The following is a 20139-nucleotide window of genomic DNA, read 5'->3' on the forward strand; positions in this document are numbered from 1 at the left end:
ATTTCCAGCTTGATCAAAATGACCAGAACACTCTGTTACTATAAATAATAAAGTCCCTAGCTTTGATTAAGTAGTTTTTATTATTATTGCATAGGTTGGTGGACGAGTTCACAGCCCACCTGGTGCTATGTTATGTTCAAAGTAAATTCCGCCACCCAAATTGAGATATGAGTTCTAAGGTCTCAGTATAGTTACAACGGCTGCTCCGCCCTTCAAACCGAAACGCATTACTGCTTCACGGCAGAAATAGGGTAGTGGTACCACCGAGCGAACTCACAAGAGGTCCTACCACTAGTAAAAATAGCCCCATGCATAATAGAGCCCCTGTTGAAGACTGTTTATTTCTTCGCGGTCCTCACTAAAACTTCTAGAGATTACTGAAATTATCCTTATTCAAAACACGCATACGTATAGGTGAATCGCAAGTACAGTCTTCTTCACAATCAATAACTCTAAACATTAAAATAAATACCGATAAATCTTAAGTTTATTGACTTTATCATATACTAGCGGCCCGTTCCGGCTCCGCTCGGGTCTTTAACAAAAATTTCAACGATATTTGACGTTGTTTTGTTTTTTTAAATAAAAGAACACTTATTGATTAGTTCGACGTTTAGGTAATTTTTTTACACCTTGGTTTACATTATTGGAGTTTTAGTAACGATCCCTAATTTTATTCAAAGAAGATTATATATAGCCTATGTCACTCGGGAATAGTGTAGCTTCCAAACAGTGAAATAATTTTTAAAATCGGTTCAGTAGTTTCGGAGCCTATTCAATACAAACAAACAAACAAATCTTTCCTCTTTATAATATAAACTAGCGACCCGCCCTCGCTTCGCTTCGGAAACATTAAAACACACATGAAACCAAAAAAATAAAATAAAAAAAAATTAAAAAAAGTAGCCTATGTTCATCAGGGACAACGTCGGCTTCTAATGGAAAAATAATTTTTCAAATCGGTCCAGTAGTTTCGGAGCCTATTCAATACAAACAAACAAACAAATCTTTCCTCTTTATAATATAAAATAATAATTGACTTTATCATATATGAGTTGTTCTATTAACCTCTGGGAGCTCGAGATATTTCACAATAAATAAATAAGGTTGTTGTGTGTATGGATCGAAAGAGAGCGGTTTTATGCGCTGAGTCATATTTAAAGGCAAGAAAAACGAGGAAGTACGAATAAAATGAGGGACTCGGTGGCGCATTGGTTAGCGCTCTTGACTGCGGCGCCGAGGGTCGTGGGTTCGATTCTCACATCGGGCAAACATTCGTGTGGGTTGTTTGCTCTGTCTGGATGTCTATTATCTAGATATGTATATATTGAAACGTATATAAGTATGTATGTCAGCCTCTGGTACCCGCAACACAGGGAAACTTAATTTGGGGCTAGATGGCCGTAGGTAATGTGTTCACAATTATTTATTATTATTTATGATCTTTAGATGAATGATGTTTGGCCAGTACGAGATTGTAATGGACTTATTGGATTTAATTTCTTGATTTTCAATTTAATTTCACATTTAGACATGTAATTGTTTTATTCTTTTAGTTTGTCAACATGATCAGGGCAGAGGTGCCAACGGTTTCATAAGATTTGAGATAATCCAAATGTTCGCTAAGTATTCTGCGCGATGTGATAAAAATAAATAATAAAAACTGCCTAATTTTAATAGAGAAGATTGTTTCCGCATATCTAATATTTGGAGTATTCTTAAGAGTGAAGATGAGAACCGGAATCAAATAAACTGACCGTCCTCAACACCGTATTCATTTAAGTATTCTTTGCAAAATATAATTTAAAAGTCTAGAATCTTTTTTTCCAAAATAGACGGTAGCTACGAGATTATTCAAATATCCGACGTATAACATTTGAGCCGTCCACTACTACGAAAACTGTAAAATACTCGAAGCTTTGGAAATATCCTGTAAAAAGTGCAGCTAAAGACAAGTCGAATCCCAGAAAATCTCCCAGTGAATCTCGAAAGCTATGAACATTTCGGTATGAAATACAAACACAATAATTCCACGAAATCGTTTTGCGAATAGCGAAATACTAAGTATAATATTATTAAACAAGCACAATCAATAATAATCATAGTCACATAGTAGTCCGATAGTTTTCCACGGAACTTATTATTCGGTGAGGTCAAGGTTTATCACTATTCTACGATAATAAAAAAAACAGTTTTATTTCCTTAAAAAATAATAATTAATCGAACCGATAAAGAAAACGTATTTGATTGCAATAGGGAAGTGTATTCTCTGTGGTTTCGACAGTTTTTTTAGCGACTTCCCATTCGGCCCTGGAATTAAAAAATACCCCTTGTTTTTCTAGGCTGGGGACTGAAACTCTGCGAGGTCCCCGCGTCTAGGAGGCGAAAAATTTACTTTAAGCGATAGGCAATGACTCAGTTAATACCCTGGCATTGCTTGAGTGGTGGCTAAATGGTAAAAAGTTCGTGTATCTTCAATGACAGTAAAAAAGTTAGCGCATCTGGCCAACAACCCAAAAACCATAGGGCGCCCTAATCTAGACGATTCCTAGTCGCTTAAGAAATAGTGGTAGGACGTCTTGTGAGTCCGCACGGGTAGGTACCACTGCCCTGCCTATTTCTGCCGTGAAGCAGTAATGCGTTTCGGTTTGAAGGGTGGGGCAGCCGTTGTAACTATACTGAGACCTTAGAACTCATATCTCAAGGTGTGTGGCGGAATTTACGTTGTAGATGTCTATGAGCCGCCAATTAACATCAAATGGGCCGTGAGCTCTTTCACCCATGTATCCAATAAATAAAAAGTAGTGAACTAAAGTGTTGTATGTACGCTTTACAGATTTACGGCTACGACCGGTGTGCTTAGTGAGAGTTTTTTAACGTTCTCGATAACGTAAAAGTTAACTCAAATTTGTATGGAGTTGGAATGTTCGCCTAAGTTTGCCGCTAGGGGCGCTGTTCCAACTGCATACAAATTTGAATTAACTTTTACGCTACCGAGAATGTTAAATAAATAATAGTTTAAAAAAATAACAAAATACGCTTTTATAGAAAATCCAACTAAAATATAGAAAATAAATTTGAATTAAAAACACGCTTTTTTTACAATAAAATCATTTTTTCTTGCACTGTTTTTAATAATTAATTTAAACTATCATTTTTTTTATTTTATTTTTTAATATTGATTTGTCATCTATCCTTTAATAAGTATACCAAATTTCTAGTTAATCCGACGTTTTGAAGAGGGTCAAAATCATGTTCAAAGATTCCGTTACAAACATACATACGTCTGAAGCTAATAAAAGCTTATTAAAAACTCGCAATATACACACTGATCTCGGCCGGTTGTCACGCTGTCTGACGGGCAGTTGACGTAATGCAAGATAAGTTATCGATTAGAATTGACTTTGAGCGGGAACGCTATCGATTTTTACTATAAATACACAATATTATCGATACTACACGTAAATAAATCGCCATGCGTGATCACGAATGTAAGATTGCGGTTATGTGTGTAAACGCTTCCGAGTGTTTGGTCAATGACATTAATGATGTTTGTTGTAAATGACAGACATGAGGTCGAAATGTCAATTGTGCTTAGCTTCCCGCCCCCCTACAAATTGGAACGCAGAGTTGCTTGCTGGAATGAGGAAGCCCACTAGTGCGTACTATAGTACTTGAGACCCACGCGCACTATGCGTACTATGGTACTTTAAAGTTTCACCCAACGAAGTTCCAACAAAGTCTACAGTCCAAGCGAAGGCCAAACCGATTAGTAATTGATTTATAAATAGTGGAAAGATCAAATGCATATTCCCTTGAGAGTAATAATCGAATTTTATGTTCGAAGATGCCGACCTCTGTTAGAGAGACTCTAAAGATTTATTGGTGGTAGGACCACCGCCCTGCCTATTTCTGTCGTGAAGCAGTAATGCGTTTCGGTTTGAAGGGTGGGGCAGCCGTTGTAACTATACTGAGACCTTAGAACTTATATCTCAAGGTGGGTGGCGCATTTACGTTGTAGATGTCTATGGGCTCCAGAAACCACTTAACACCAGGTGGGCGGTGAGCTCGTCCACTCTACCACATCTAAGTAATAAAAAAAACACGGTACCTACCTTACTCGTAACGTATAGGATTGACAATGGTACTGACTCGTCACAGCCCATCACTAGTACAACTTGTCTACAGCAATACAGACAGCGCAAAGAAAATTACTGTCGCGCATTCGTTTCAATGATTACGCTCCAATCTCTATATATAAAAATGAATTGCTGTTCGTTAGTCTCGCTAAAACTCGAGAACGGCTGAACCGATTTGGCTAATTTTGGTCTTGAAAAAATTCAAGTGTGGAAGTCCAGAGAAGGTTTAAAAGGTAGAAAAATATGAAAATGCTCCGAATTTAAATAAAAATAACAATTTTGTTTTTCCTTTGATGTGTCCCCCGTCGGTCTTTTATTTATCGATTGAGGCACTACGAAGTCTGCCGGGTCAGCTAGTAAAAAATAAATAATCTCGCAAAACCAAACGCGGTACCAAACAAAAACGAGTATCTCTTCGATATTCCATTGATTACGAGCACGGGTGGCGGTGAATCAACAACTCGGATCGATCTACATAACCGGTTTTATGTCCCAGCACTAGCGGCCGACGAGAACTGTCAATTGAACATGTCATTGATCTTATACTTTCGAACGGTTTTAGGGTGTACCGAGAAAGTACATTACTGTTTTTTTTATTTTTTTTATTGCCCTTCTAGGCAGACGAGCATACGGCCCACCTGATGGTGAGTGGTTACCGTCGCCCATGGACTTCAGCAATGTCAGGGCAGAGCCAAGCCGCTACCTCTTTTAAAGAAGAACATGTCATAGCGCTCGGGAAACACCGTGGGGGGAGCTCATTCCATAGCCGGATGGTGCGTGGCAAAAAATATCTCTGGAAACGCACGGTGGATGGACGCAGTGGCTTCAGATAATATGGATGAACTCTGCTCCGATGGCGGAAGGTGCGATGATAAAAAGGAGATGATCAATTAAAATGACTGGATTAATTATAATTATTTTACGATTCGATCGTAATGTTTTCATCGGTTTTCGTACGTAAATACATATGTCAGTCACCACGAAAACCGTAATTTTGTAACGTCTAAATTTAAAAAAAAAAAAATTTAAAACAGCATGAAAAATTTTATAGTTATAATAAATTCGCGCGTGTTCCTTTATTAATGTAAAATCCTTTTAAGCGACGCATGTTAAGTCAGAACACTCGTAATAAGAGATTATAATTAAAGAAATTGATTACATACTGAAAGGTGGTTTTCTATGATGAACCTTTTTAAGTTTAATTTATCAGTTAGATTAGCTTAGTGAGCTCAACAATTTTACTACACCAGATTAATTTTAGGGTCAGAATGCCATATGTCGTTTTGGATAAATTTACATTTTAATATATCCAGAGGTTAAATGCTATTCGGCTTAAGCGATATTTCGCTTAATACGCGACATTTAGCTTTGTAATTAAAGGTCCGTTTTATTTAGTACTAACGACGCGTCAGACTTCGTAGTGCCTCAATCGATAAATAAAAGATCTAAACTTTTGTATAAAATAAACTTAAAACAAACAATATGAATCCGTCCGACGGGGGACACGTCAAAGGAAAAACAAAATTATTATTTTTATTTAATCCCGCGTATTTTCATGTTTATCTGCCTTTTAAACCTTCTCTGGAATTCCACAAATAATTCAAGACCAAAATTAGCCAAATCGGTCCAGCCGCTCTCGAGTTTTAGCGAGACTAACGAACAGCAATTCATTTTTATATATATAGGTATAGATAGACAGAAGATAGATTAGCATAATATTATCCTCATATTAGCATTGCACTAGCAGTTTTTAATTGAACTTCAATTGCGTTTAAACCCTTCAAATAGCTGAAGAAGTTTTTTTTGTTATGGTATTTTTTCCAAATTTTAAGCTTTGCTGTTAAGTTGCAAAAATGTCCCTTAAAAATATATAGCCCTTCAACCCTATTACACAACCTTCAATCAAGCACTTTCGCGTCATGCGCCAAATGCGCGAAATAAAAACAATTATCCGATTCCTTTTTTGAAACACGAAATGCGAATGCAATACCGTAAATATTCATTAATTATTTGCATAATCAAGGTCGGTGAACCTTATAAAGAGAAATTACACCACAATAAAAACCACACGAAACTTTAAGGATTTTCCGTGTACGAATTTGGCGAATGTCGGTTTTTGTTTGTCCCGTACCAGCGGTTACCTCGATACCTTAACCGATTCAAGTACCGGTTTTTTATCGATCGATTAAAACGTTTTCACGGCAACATGATATTTAGGTCGAAAATTACTTGATGTTTTTCTGAATTGGCAACCTAATTTTTTTATATATCTGACGTTTTTTTAGGAATTTTATGAACTGGTAACGTCGGATCTGGAGGATTTTTGAACTGTTATTTAGTGCTGAAAGTGGGACACTTTTTCAAGCATCTCCCACATGAGACGGTTCGCTCTACCTCTACCCTCCATAATTTCTAAGAAACATTAATGACACTTATCAATGTTGCCAATGTTCAAATAACGAAATTCTTATTTTTGTTTACAGTCGTACGTGACACTGACTTACGCTTTCATACTGCCAATTCTATTGTGATTTGATTTTTCAATAAACAAAATTTCAAGTCTAGATTCCGGGTAATTCACGTATCGCAAATAATCTTGAATATTCGGATTCATACGTGTGCTATAAATTAAATAATGAAATTCAATACTTGCGCACATGGCATTTTTGATTTATTGATCGGCTGCCATTCATAAAATGGCAGCCGAATGGAATTAATAACAAAACAGTTCCACAGGATTTTTTAAGGAGCTCATGAGTGATAATTTCGAAAATAGTGACGGTACATTACAATAAAACTAACGGACCCGACAGACGTTGTCCTGCAAAAATTCATTCTAGTCGATCCAGGCGTTTAGTTGCAGTATAGATAAATAGCCTATACACCGACTGCAGCGCCATCTGCCGGGCTGATATGTGAATCTAAACCATCCAGGGCGCCACCCAAATGCATACAAAAAAATTCATTTCAATCGATCCAGCCGTTTTGGAGGAGTTCAATGACATACACACGCACAGAAGAAATTTATATATAAAAATAAAGATTACGATCTACATTGACACATTAAAACAGATGAACCATGCTCGGAAGCACAGAAACCAATCCACAAGCGTTGACATAAAAAAATATATATCGCAAATAATTGATAAGACCTACATTTTAAAGAGATAAAGATCTAAGTTGACCAAATTGTCTGTCAGTACAAGAATATATCTCGATTTTTGTTTTAAATGTAAAACATATTGCTACAGAAAATAGCACCTTACACGTTTAATCTTAGTGCTTGTATTCAAACATGAAGACCATCGAATACTGAATTACCTAAACAACATCTTGAACTCGATTTGTCGAACAAAAACGTACCTTACGCTTTTGACTTAAGTATTACTCAATTTTGTATATGGTTTTGGACTTTGGTTATTTCGTATTTTACCAAATCGATTTTATCAAATGATAACATTGTGATAAGAAGACAAAAATCGATACGCGTAGTGCATTGTTCTTCACGATAATTTTATAATCGTTTTGCTCACATATCTTAATATATATAAATTACGTGTCACGTTGTTTGTCCGCGATGGACACCTAAACTACTGAACCGATTTTAACTTATTTTTTTTAAAATATGTCTTTTGTTCCAACTTAGGCCATAGGATGGTTTTTATTTCGATTAATGGTCCCAATATTCAATAATTAACAATAAAATGATTTCTTATGTTGATTATTGTTATTCATTGTAAGTAATTCATAAATCTAAAAATCTGCACTTTATTTACTTTGCACTGCTTTTGGTTGACTGGTAGAGAATGCCTTAGGCATTAAGTCCGCCAATGTAAACTTTATATGAAGTGTAAATCAGTTTTTACAGACAATTGTAATACTGTCTGACATTAATATCTCATAGATGGCGCTGTGTTAAAAATACCAATGTTTCACATAAGATACAATTTAATGGCATAAACACCACGTGTTGCTGAGGCTAAAGTATAAGTGAAATTTATTTCGTAGTAAACGCAATACAGTGAAATTCATTAGTTCTTACTTTCTTAATTTTTGGTATTAGCATAGCCGGCCACGTGTTATTTAGATACAAAAACCTTAGCCACAGCAACGTGTGGCCGGGTCTGATAGTACCTTTTTTTTTGTTAAAATAAAATTTTGTGTTAGTTTGTAAATCTTCAGCGATGCTGACTTATTTTATTTAGAATCTTAATGTGTACTTAAATGTGCTTTAAACATAAGCCCACTGAGTTTGTCGCCGGATCTTCTCAGTGGGTCGCGATTCCGATCCGGTGGTAGATTCTGCGAAGCACGGCTCTTGCTAGGGTTCGTGTTAGCAACGTCGTCAGGTTTGAACCCCGCGAGCTCACCTACTAGTTAAGGTTACGCTGAAATAGCCTTTCAAGGCCATCAGCTTAGGTAGGAAAAAAAACAGATTGACTTGGTACAGTCAGCTTCGAACCACTGGTATGTCAACGGAGGTTTCCGTCTTAACAACAACAGATGGCGCGCGAGTGTTTTTATGAATACGTGTTTCGGTAGTCACTGTGGAACATACGTCAGTATTCATAGCTATTTAAATATTTCTGTTTCAATGAATTGCCAATCTATTATATCGCCACCCCTATATTATATCCAATTACGCTAAATGTTATTAAAATTATCTGTGAAATTTCATTTATGCTCATCCTGTTAATTTTTTGTCGGTGCATTTTTTTGGCGAGACCTTAGGGTTGTCTCTTGTATTAGTTTTATTTAGTAAACGCACGTCTGCAATTTCTTACGCGCAAATGAGGACATAACTTGCATATTATTCGTTTGGCTGTGAAATAATTGAGTAATTAATTCAATAAATAATTTAATACAGTTTTAAAGCTCATCACCCATATACTTTTTGGGACATAGGTAATAAAAATTGACCCTAAAGTTAATATTATGTCAATTTTTTTTTTTTATTTTTTTTTTTATACTACACTTTTTTTGATCTTTTTAAAACACATAATCAAAATGCAAACGTAAACAATTACATTATAAGTCAGCCAGTCAGTGACAGCCCTACACAACCCTTCACACCTTGACTATTAAAAACGTTGTTGATATGCCGAGTTCTCAGGTGACACAACCCTTTGTCTGATCCCTAATGTTTGCTGATTTTCAAGGTTAGATTATCCCACGAGGCTCAGCTGTCTCTTACAACAAGGGTTTAATAGAGGTCCTTATAGCTCAGTGGTTGTAAAATCGCTCGATTTCAACATTCACGACTAGTAATTGAATGGTCTCAAAAAGTACACGGATAGTACAGAAAAATGTTCAAAAAGAAACTATAATCAACGCCATCTAGGAAACGAGACAAGCAAACTATAAAAATATTCAAAATTTAACTTCACTTATGGTCCTTATTCTGCAAAGTATTCTGCGAAGCATGACTCTTGACATTTTTCTTGATTCACATTTGTACTTAAAACCGCAGACACGTTCTAAAGAATTGTTCGAGGTGATCTATTCATCTCAAATTTACGATAAATTAATTGCAATCAATGTATTTCCCTTCATGGTTAATTCTGAGCGATATACCCCGACTAAATTAAGTACAAATTTTGAACCGAAATGCATTACTGCTTCTTGGCACTCTAAAAGTGTCTCCTCACATCAAAGTATCTCTGTCTCAATCGCAGTCAGTATAGGTACGAACTCTATTATCGCTAAATACATGTTATTGTTGAATCTATACTAATATTATAAAGAGGAAAGATTTGTTTGTTTGCTTGTATTGAATAGGCTCCGAAACTACTGAACCGATTTAAAAAATTATTTCCCTGTTGGAAAGCTACGCTATCCCCAGGTGACATAGGCTATATTTTTTATATTTTCAAAAAAAATAGTGATCCTTACTGAAACTCCAATAATGTAACCCAATGTGTAAAAAAATTAACTAAAATTCTTTACATCGCGTGCGCTACTTCCCAAGCGAAGCCAGGGCGGGCCGCTAGTAATAAATATAAAAAAATAATAAAAAAATTAAAATTGTAATACTAAGATTGAAGGCCGAAAAACGTAAGTTAATGACCGAGAAAATGTATTCCAATGACTCATAGCCGGAAACACACTCTTTGCCTATCACAATTTATTCATTACGGTACGCCACCGTCCTCGTCGAACCCGTCGCTTCCGACGAAGGGCTCGACGAGCGAATTAACCCAGAGACTCAGCCCACTGAGTTTCTCGCCGGATCTTCTCAGTGGGTCGCGTTTCCGATCCGGTGGTAGATTCTGCGAAGCACTGCTCTTGCTAGGGTCAGTGTTAGCAACTCTTCGGTTTGAGCCCCGTGAGCTCACCCACACACGTTAGGGTGAAGCTGAAATAACCTCTCAAGGCTATCAGCATAGGTAGGGAAAAAAAAAAAAAAAACGGTACTTCAAATCGAGGAAAATCCATTAAAATAATTGTGCAAAATGATTTTAACATCCCGCCTTTTTTGAACAGAGATCTGAGAGACAATATCATCATAAAATAACAATACGTCATTGGCAAAAAGTAAACGCTATTTTCAAAAGAAGGAAAAAAAAAACATCTTCGTTCGAAATTGAAAAATTCTCAAACGATATTGTGTGACTCGCATAACAGTCATGACAATAGAATAAAATCGATATAATAAATAGATATTTATATATTTATTCACAGCACAGAGATGTTTGTTACGCATGTTTACAAGAACGCCAAGGTCGAAGATACATTAACGCATCCATTATAATCGTTGCGATAACGCGATTTATGAGTTTTATACAATTGCATTGATAACTCGCTCTAGTTTTGAAGTGAAAGTTATTTACGCTTGACTTGGGGGCTAAGCTGGTGAATGCGTGACGAGAGCGTTACGAAAAGTGTGATCGGGCGAGGCGAACGAAAGTTGAAAGGGATATATTAGTTAGTGAAGGTATAAAGAGAGAGAGAGATAGTAACGTTTAGTATTTTACTGTGGAGCAAGAGAGAGAGGTGCGCGCGTACACTTTCTTTCTCTCTTCCTCTGAAAATTAATCAAATTCATTTCTCATTAAAAAAAACCCATAATAAATTTAAATATTTGTAAAAAATTAATCTAAAATTTTTCACCACCTTATCCCACCTAGTGGGATAAGGGAAAAAGCAGCACAGCTAATTTGTCTCTTCCATTCTCTTCTATCAGCCGTCATCTCAACACTCACTCCTCTCTCTCTCATATCGTCATTCACACACTCCATCCATGTCTTCTTTGGTCGACCTCTTCCCCCTCTACCAAATTTGTAAAAAATTAATATATGTAAATTTATATACATACATATACATAAATCTAAAGAAGTTTTATTACTAAAATTTAAAAAAAAAAAAACCTTAACAATGCTGTACCTAAACCAGAAAAAGTATTAACATAATATTCATAGCTAACACATCCCGCATTCAAGGTTTCGTTGTGTTATTCGTGAAACAAGATATTTGCTTTGGAATTAATTAATTAATTGTTAATTTTATTTACTGATAACGTGTTGTCGCGAATATAATATGTTTGTCCTAGTCTAGATCAACTGTAAAACACTATTTTATCGGCTTCGAAAAATATAGTGATGTTATTGTTGTTGGAATTTTCATCAAGGCCCATTCTCTAAGCTCTTAGACTCTTCAAGCAGCGGTCACCGTTCTTTGTGTTCCGAGTTTATTTCTATTTTTTATTGCTTGGACGGGTGGACGAGCTCACAGCCCACCTAGTGTTAAGTGGTTACTGGAGCCCATAGATATCTGCAACATAAATGCGCCACCCACCTTGAGATATAAGTTCTAAGGTCTCAGTATAGTTACAACGGCTGCCCCACCCTTCAGACCGAAACGCATTACTGCTTCACGGCAGAAATAGGCAGGGTGGTGATACCCGCCCGCGCGGACTCACAAGAGGTCCTACCACCATTAAAAAAAAAAAAAGTTTTTGCGTTCCCGCCAATAAGTCAAGAACACTTCATAATTATAAAATGTCATCGCAAAACTGATTAGAATAAAAGGGGCTAGTTCAAATGAAGTAATTAATTTCCTACGTAAAATCGACAGCGCATAACGAAATATCAAAAAACAACAAGCCAATAAAAAAAACTGTTTTGTTTCGCTTCAATACATTTTCTAGTTCAAGAAACTGTCAGCCATCTTAAAGTTCAGTAGCACTGTTTTATTTTCGTAACGAGACTATTCTAAATTAGAAACACGTGGTATGTATACCGTTGCCAAAAACGAAAAAAATAAAAATAATAACCCATTGATTTTTACTTCGAGACTTGAAGACGGAGAAATGTGTTTATCTTACCGGAAACGAAAGATTTTTGGTGAATTCTTAAGTGGCATACATACTGTGGTAATTAATAGATATCGCATTGTATCGCTACATTGCATGAAGTAATTCAAATTTCGTATGATGACAATATAATAGAAAAGTTTGGCAAAAAAAACCGACTTTAACAAAATAAAAAGATGTGTAGTGTCGTGGAACACCGGATATGACGAAGTTCCATATAAAAAAAAAAAAAAAACAGAGAAAAAAATCGCGCGGTGAAATATCGCTGTGCGGAAAACAAGGCCTTATTCCACGGACTTTTTCTTACGGTTTATACTATCACATTTTTTTCAGTTCGGTCACGCAGCAAAAATGGCGCGGTGAAATATCGCTGTGCGGAAAACAAGGCCTTATTCCACCGACTTTTTCTTACGGTTTTTACTATCACATTTTTCTCAGTTCGATCGCGCAGCAAAATCCCTATCTCCTCCAAGCCTGCCGTAAGGAACTTCGTTCCAAAAAGAGTATCAATCATCATGGAAAACTATTGAATATGCGTCATTAAGGTCGGATATTAAAAAAATGGCACTAAATAAGAAACACTACTTATATATACAAACAAAAAAATCGATATAGTCCACCGAGAAAAAAGTTCTGAGATGACACCCAAAAAAAAACAGCAAATTGATTACCTCCGTCTTTTTTTATTTCGGTTAAAAACTAAACATGCGTCCATCATAAATTGAGCTACGTTCTGCGTAACAGATATTTGTACTTATACATAGATACACAGGCTGCGTGAAAGACGATATGTCTAAGAATGATAGAGAAGTATGGAAGGAGAAAACATGTAGGGCCCACCCCAGGTGACTGGGAGAAGGACAGGAGAATGATGATAATGTTGATACACAGACTGATAGTTTCAACTGTATAATTAATTTCTAGTATCAAATCTCTGTACGTTACGAACATGGATATAATATAGTTAGACAGGCTATTGGAAATTAAGCAGAATATTTTAAAAAAAATCGATAAACATGTTACATCTCTATTAATAGAATTTATGTTTCCCGGTAACATTACGTATGTAATTTCTATACTAATTAAATGACACTCCGTTAAGTTTAGTTTTGTTTAAATTACGAAAAAATAATTTAAATTTGGAAACGAGTGTAAATTAAACCCGTTTTGCTATCAATATAAAATCTAGTCCTCGTGAGTATTCATGAACCTATTTTTTATTATATTTATAAACTCACGAATTATTTTGCGTTCATTTGTAAATTTAAAACTTTACAATATTCTTTCAAATCAAATGCTCACAAACACGGTCATGAAATATGACTAACCCGGTAATAGCATTGTATTCAACGCCCTCACTGCTGAGCTTAGGGTTAGAAGCAAACATTCGTTTGAAGTGTTTAACAAAACTATTTAACATTCTAATTATGAAAGTGTGTATGTTTGTGTGTGAAGTTTGACTTTCTTTCAGGTCGAAAAGAAGCAACGGATTGACGACATGTTTTTTTTAAAGTCGGTCGAGTAACATAGACTACCATTTATCCCGAAAAAAATTTTTTTTCCCTCAAGAAACTACACTGAAACTATCTATATACCATATACCACACGGGCAAAACCGCTGCTAATAGCTAGTATCTATAAATTTAAACGCTTATAAGTAGGTATATACGTCTTCTATTGCCATAATACAGGAAACACTATAGATACCATTTACGGTAGGCAGCGGCTTGGCTCTGCCCCTGGCATTGCTGAAGTCCATGGGCGACGGTAATCACTCACCATCAGGTAGGCCGTATGCTCGTCAGCCTACAAGGGCAATAAAAAAAAACCAACTACGTAAGTTCTGCCTCTCATGATGAAATAGTTCTAAGTCTGAGTTACAACGTCCGCCCTTCAAGCCGAAACGCATTGCTGCTTCACTGAAATAGCCTGGGTGGTGGTAACTACCCGTGGATTCACGAGACGCTATACCACCTGATGATATTATAATACTTATGACGTCATTATAGTGACGCGAGTTTAGTTTTCAAGAGATTGGCGTATTTCATTATCATATAGTAATAGTCGCTACAACGTCAAAAAAACTTCGGAAATAATGTAATGTAAAACTCTAAACTAGAGAGAGAGAGAGAGAATACACTTTATTGCACACCAACACAATTTACATTTAAAAAAAAAAACAGTCAAAAAGCACATATGTACAATAGGCGGTCTTATCGCTAAAAGCGATCTCTTGCAGACAACCGTTTAATTTACAGAAATTCTGTAAAATATAAAAAATATAGCAGGTATGTTGCGGTGTACCATATACAATACATTATTATAGAAAATATATACATATAATAAACAGATATATACCGTTTACATAATATAATATATACCAATATACATACTTACATACAATACATACTAATATACTTACACACACATAATAAATGAACAGTATGGAAATTATAATTGATAATGATGCAACAAACAGCAAGCACTAAGCAGATAAGTAGTGTTCCTTCACCATTCTTTTAAAACAGTTTAAAGTTGGAGCACTTCTCACTGCATCCGGCAGAGCATTCCACAATCGAACCGCCTGGACGGTGAATGAATTGTCAAAGAATGATGATGAATGCACCGGCATTTTCAGTCTCAGGTTATCTGATGATCTCAGAGAAAAATTATGCGTATCACCTAGGAACTCGAAACGTTCTTTGAGATATTTAGGGGTATGGGGGTTAAAGAGAGTACAGTATAGTAATGAAAGGACATGAGTATTGCGGCGAAGGCGAATTGGTAACCACTTGAGCTTAGTGCGAAATTCAGATATATGATCATATTTATCACAAACTAGACCATTAAAATAGTTTTAATTATGTGACATACTTAAAAATCTTTATTTTTTCCCTACCTATGCTGATAGCCTTGAGAGGCTATTTCAGCGTTACCCTAACGTGTAGGTGAGCTCGCGGGGCTCAAACCGGAGGTGTTACTAACACCGGCCCTAGCAAGAGCAGTGCTTCGCTGAAACTACCATCGGATCTGAAGGGCGACACACTGAGAAGATCTGGTGAGAAACTCAGTGGGCTGTATCTATGAGTTAATTTACTCGCCAAGACCTTCCTCGCAAGGGACGGCTTCGGCAAAGACGGTGATCGGAAATCGTTATAACAACTCTTCAAATAATATATCATATTATAAAGAAGCTAAATACAGAAAAACGCTATAACGCACAAGAACAAACAAGTACAGCTCCGAATGCCAAACACTGGTGGCCAACGAATGAGGATCCAATGGTCTAGTCACCAACCATTTAGCCAACAGGCCAACAATTGCTACCAACATACCGTCTACCACGACGAAGCCATCTAAAGCAATTATTTTAGAACTCCTTCTCGGGACCCAAGATGGCATTGACCTCGTGTGGTCTATGGGCCGCAAACTTTGCCTTCTCAAAGCCGCATTGAAGACGCACAAATACGCAAAGAGCAACAGTTATTTTTAAGGAATCTTAAAAGCGTCATTCACAAGAGTACTGGGTATAATTTAATTCATATTTTTTTATGTCCTTATCCGACCAAACAATACGATCGCTCCATGGTCAATGGAATCGGAATTTTTCATTCATAATACGCGGGAAACTGTAGGAAGAATAAAATATGTAGACTTCCACGTTAAGACTTGTGCGATTCTGTAGTTATTAAATTTATTATTTGGATTTAATCTAATACGCTTGAAAATTGTAAGAAATAGTCTAAGTTTGATATTCAGAATACTACTACATTTTTATCAAATCTTTTTATTTTTATTACTATCTATAGTTTCGGAGAATTCAGTCTAACTAGTGAGTGACTCACATCTTTGAATATATAATTTGGGACAGGTCAAAACGTAAAAATAAATTTGGCTAGATTACAGAAATAACAATGTCATAAACTGGAATTTGAAATGAACTAGAGGTCCCGCAGTAATCGAAATTCGACTATAATTAGGTAATTGGAATTGTAAGTTTGTACACTATTATGATTGCATTTTATACTTCTATAATCACAAATTTCGCCAAAACTACACTATAAAAAATATTAACAATGACAAACCATATTCTATTCTCAATTTGATAACAGACGTCAAGAACAAAAGTTTGACAATAAATAGTATACATGCGTGTGTGCGTCAAATACATGGTATATAGTGTGTGTAATGTTTTCTTTATTGATTTAATGTATCTTTTATCCATTATTCAAAAAAAAAATTAGCATTGTGCACTTCTCTATATTCTCTATAAGTGTGGAAAATTCATACTCCTCCGTCCGCGCAATTTTCGTAAAAAGGGATACAAAGTTTTTGCTTCACGTATTAATATATAGATTAATAAGCCTTAAAGCCGGCGTCATGGTAAAAAGTAGGTACCTAACGTATTAAGTTAAAAGTAACCTGTGTTTCAGAAGTCAAAAGGTTATTCACATTTCGAAATAGTTGTCGAACAGCAAGGCGCGAGTTTTGTTCAATACAAAGCTTAATCCATACGCGACCGACATAGACTAACAGTCTACAGTATTCCTAAAATAAACAGCTTACCGCTCCTCAGATAAATAAGACAAAAAGTACTATTATAACATAAATATTGTAATAAAATAATATGCCACAAATGCAATGAACGCACGATTCAATCTCACTTTTTAACATAAGATGTATTCACAGCACGCCACTGACACTTTTTTTTGGTGTGAAACGGAACGTGGTACCTAGTTTTTCTTTTAATTTTATTTATAGGTGAAACGTTTTTTTTTTAACGTACCGGCTTGTCGTTTGACGCGACCGTTGCGTCGCGCTCGAAGTTACAACTGAACTGGAGGCGACTTTCAACTTTTATTTTTCCACGGCGCCGCGCTCGCTTCCCGACAGCCGCGGCTCTTGTCTGTGTGAGTGCTAGTGACGCGTTGTTGTCGATAACGAGATAAGATATCGATATGTAAATCGATGAGAAATGCGACAGATTATCGATTTTACAATAAAACAGAAAATTATATTTAGATTTGTAAGTATAAGATTCACTTTTATTTCTCGGGTTAAGTTATATAGTTAAAATTAATATCACATAGGTATCAAATATTTACACCTTGGCTTGAAGGCTCTCGAGTGAAAAATATTAAAAAACATAAGTACAATTATTATTATCCTCTATTGAAAACGAAAATCACCTTATAATACAATTAACGAAAACATCTATGACGTAAACATTCTTTTGAAGTCATTACAATTGTATTACCCAACATGGTAATCCTTATCATCAAGATTGTAATAATACAATGGTAATAATACAAATGACCTTTTTTTTATTGCTTAGATGGGTGGACGAGCTCACAGCCCACCTGGTGTTAAGTGGTTACTGGAGCCCATAGACATCCACAATGTAAATGCGCCACCCACCTTGAGATATAAGTTCTAAGGTCTCAAGTAAGTTACAACGGCTGCCCCACCCTTCAAACCGAAACGCATTACTGCTTCACGGCAGAAAGAGGCAGGGCGGTGGTACCCACCCGCGCGGACTCTCAAGAGGTCCTACCACCAGTAATTATGCAAATTATAATTTTGCGGGTTTCATTTTTATTACACGATGTTATTCCTTCACCGTGGAAATCAATCGTGAACATTTGTTGAGTACGTATTTCATTAGAAAAATTGGTACCCGCCTGAGATTCGAACACCGGTGCATCGCTCAACACGAATGCACGGGACGTCTTATCTGTTAGGCCACGACGACTTAAAGCTTTTATGTTTCTGTATTGAAAATGTCTAGTACGCGCAAAATAAATAAATAAAATGTATAAAACTTCATTACACAATACAATTTGAGATTATACACAATTGACAATGATGATCGATAAAATACAGAAGTAAATACGAATATGCCAGTTAAAAAGGATGACAATTCTAATTCAGCATAGAACGCAAACATTAAAACAAACTTAATTTCCCAATATCGACTGTACGACCAGAATCGATTATCGAACTCTGTGTTTCACACATCACTATCACTCAGTTACACACACGCAAACAAAAACGGAGCTTTGAGCTTTCCACCTGTACCTATAAAGCACCTTAAATTGATAATGTTAAGGGCTATATTCTCTTAAATCGAAACTAGAACACATCCGACTCCTTTATAGTATTAAGATCTTGTAAGCACAGAGATAAGTGTAGTCGAGAAATATGACACGGAAAGTAATTAATTGTTGACTGAAGATAAAATTACATGACAGAATCTTAGAATCAAAGGGTTAACAGGAGGAGTTTTTACGTAATTAAATTGGTTATGAATGTACAGAAAATCGGTGGATGACAAAAGTACTTTTTTTTATTGCTTAGATGGGTGGACGAGCTCATAGCCCACCTGGTGTTGAGTTGTTACTGGACCCCATATTCTGGTATCCAGGTTCTGAGTATAGTTACTGGAGTGAAGACCTCATACTGGACGTCGTAACGCCGACAGACAACCAAAGAGATAGACCGACGACCTGGTCAAAATAGCTGGTAGGGACTAGACGCGGAAGGCAAGAGACCAAAAAGAATGGAGTGCATGTAAAGTGACCTACACTCAGCATTGGGTGGACAGGTGTTTAAGAAGAGAGTACAGACGTGCTTCCCGATCCATTAACGGTGCTTTAAGGTAACTCAAGCACCGGTCACCGTCCTCGCCGAACCCGTCGCTTCCGACGAAGGGCTCGACGAGTAAATTAACCCATAGACACAGCCCACTGAGTTTCTTGCCGGATCTTCTCTGTGGGTCGCGTTTCCGGTCCGCTAGTAGATTCTGCGAAGTACTGCTCTTGCTAGGGCCAGTGTTAGCAATACCTCCGGTTTGAGGCCCGCGAGCTCACCTACACGCTATGGTTACGCTGATATAGCCTCTCAAGGCTATTAGAATTTATATTTTTTAGAAGGCAGACGGGACAAGGGCCCCCAGATGATGCGTCATGGATGGTAAGGCGCTTTGGAGGTTGTCGGCAAAGGAAATATCTTCCACTGAGATGAGCGCTGGTGGTTTTCAAATGGCACGGATAAATTATGCTTCAGTAGAGGATGACGCTGATGGTAGAGTCTCATCGGGTTACGCTGGCATAGCTCTCTAAGGTTACCAGCTTAGGTAGGGGAAAAATTGGTAGGGAGTACTATTTACGAGCGCGAATGTGTGCCACTATGCTAATTACACCTGCAGGAGATCAATCACAAGCTCCAGTTTGAATAGTGGAAAAGCGGTTAGACAGCACAAGTGAGACTTCGATCTCGTGTTTCAGCGTGGGTGACGCCTTCGCGCTGTGATATCTAACCTATCTCAGAGCATATGGATCGCATTACTGATACAGCAATAAACTAAAGGTACTATTGAATTCGTCGCAGCCTGAAGGATAATACGATAATACGCGGTAGGACCGCTTGTGAGTCCGCACGGGTAGATACCACCACTCTGCCTATTTCTGCCGTGAAGCAGTAATGCGTTTCGGTTTGAAGGGTGGGGCAGCCGTTGTAACTATACTGAGACCTTAGAACTCAAACCTCAAGACGGGTGGCGCGTTTACGTTGTAGATGTCTATGGGCTCTAGTAACCACTTAACACCAGATGAGTTGTGAGCTCGTCCACCCATCTAAGCAATAAAATAAAAATGCTGGTATTTTATTATATACCACACAACCGATCAC

The 20139-nt window shown here is 36.8% G+C and overlaps 1 protein-coding gene across 1 annotated transcript in view; it reads right to left on the reverse strand.

Annotated features, from left to right (window-relative positions):
* Positions 1–17363, reverse strand: part of LOC101739440 (limbic system-associated membrane protein) — a 170795-nt gene extending 153432 nt beyond the window's left edge. The window contains exon 1 of the mRNA XM_012688332.4: positions 17237–17363. The gene's annotated coding sequence lies outside the window, so the exon portion shown is untranslated. The remainder of the gene's footprint in view (positions 1–17236) is intronic.
* Positions 17364–20139: the final 2776 nt, after the last annotated feature.

This window comes from Bombyx mori, chromosome 24 (assembly GCF_030269925.1).
Source record: "Bombyx mori chromosome 24, ASM3026992v2".
Taxonomy (NCBI): domain Eukaryota; kingdom Metazoa; phylum Arthropoda; class Insecta; order Lepidoptera; family Bombycidae; genus Bombyx; species Bombyx mori.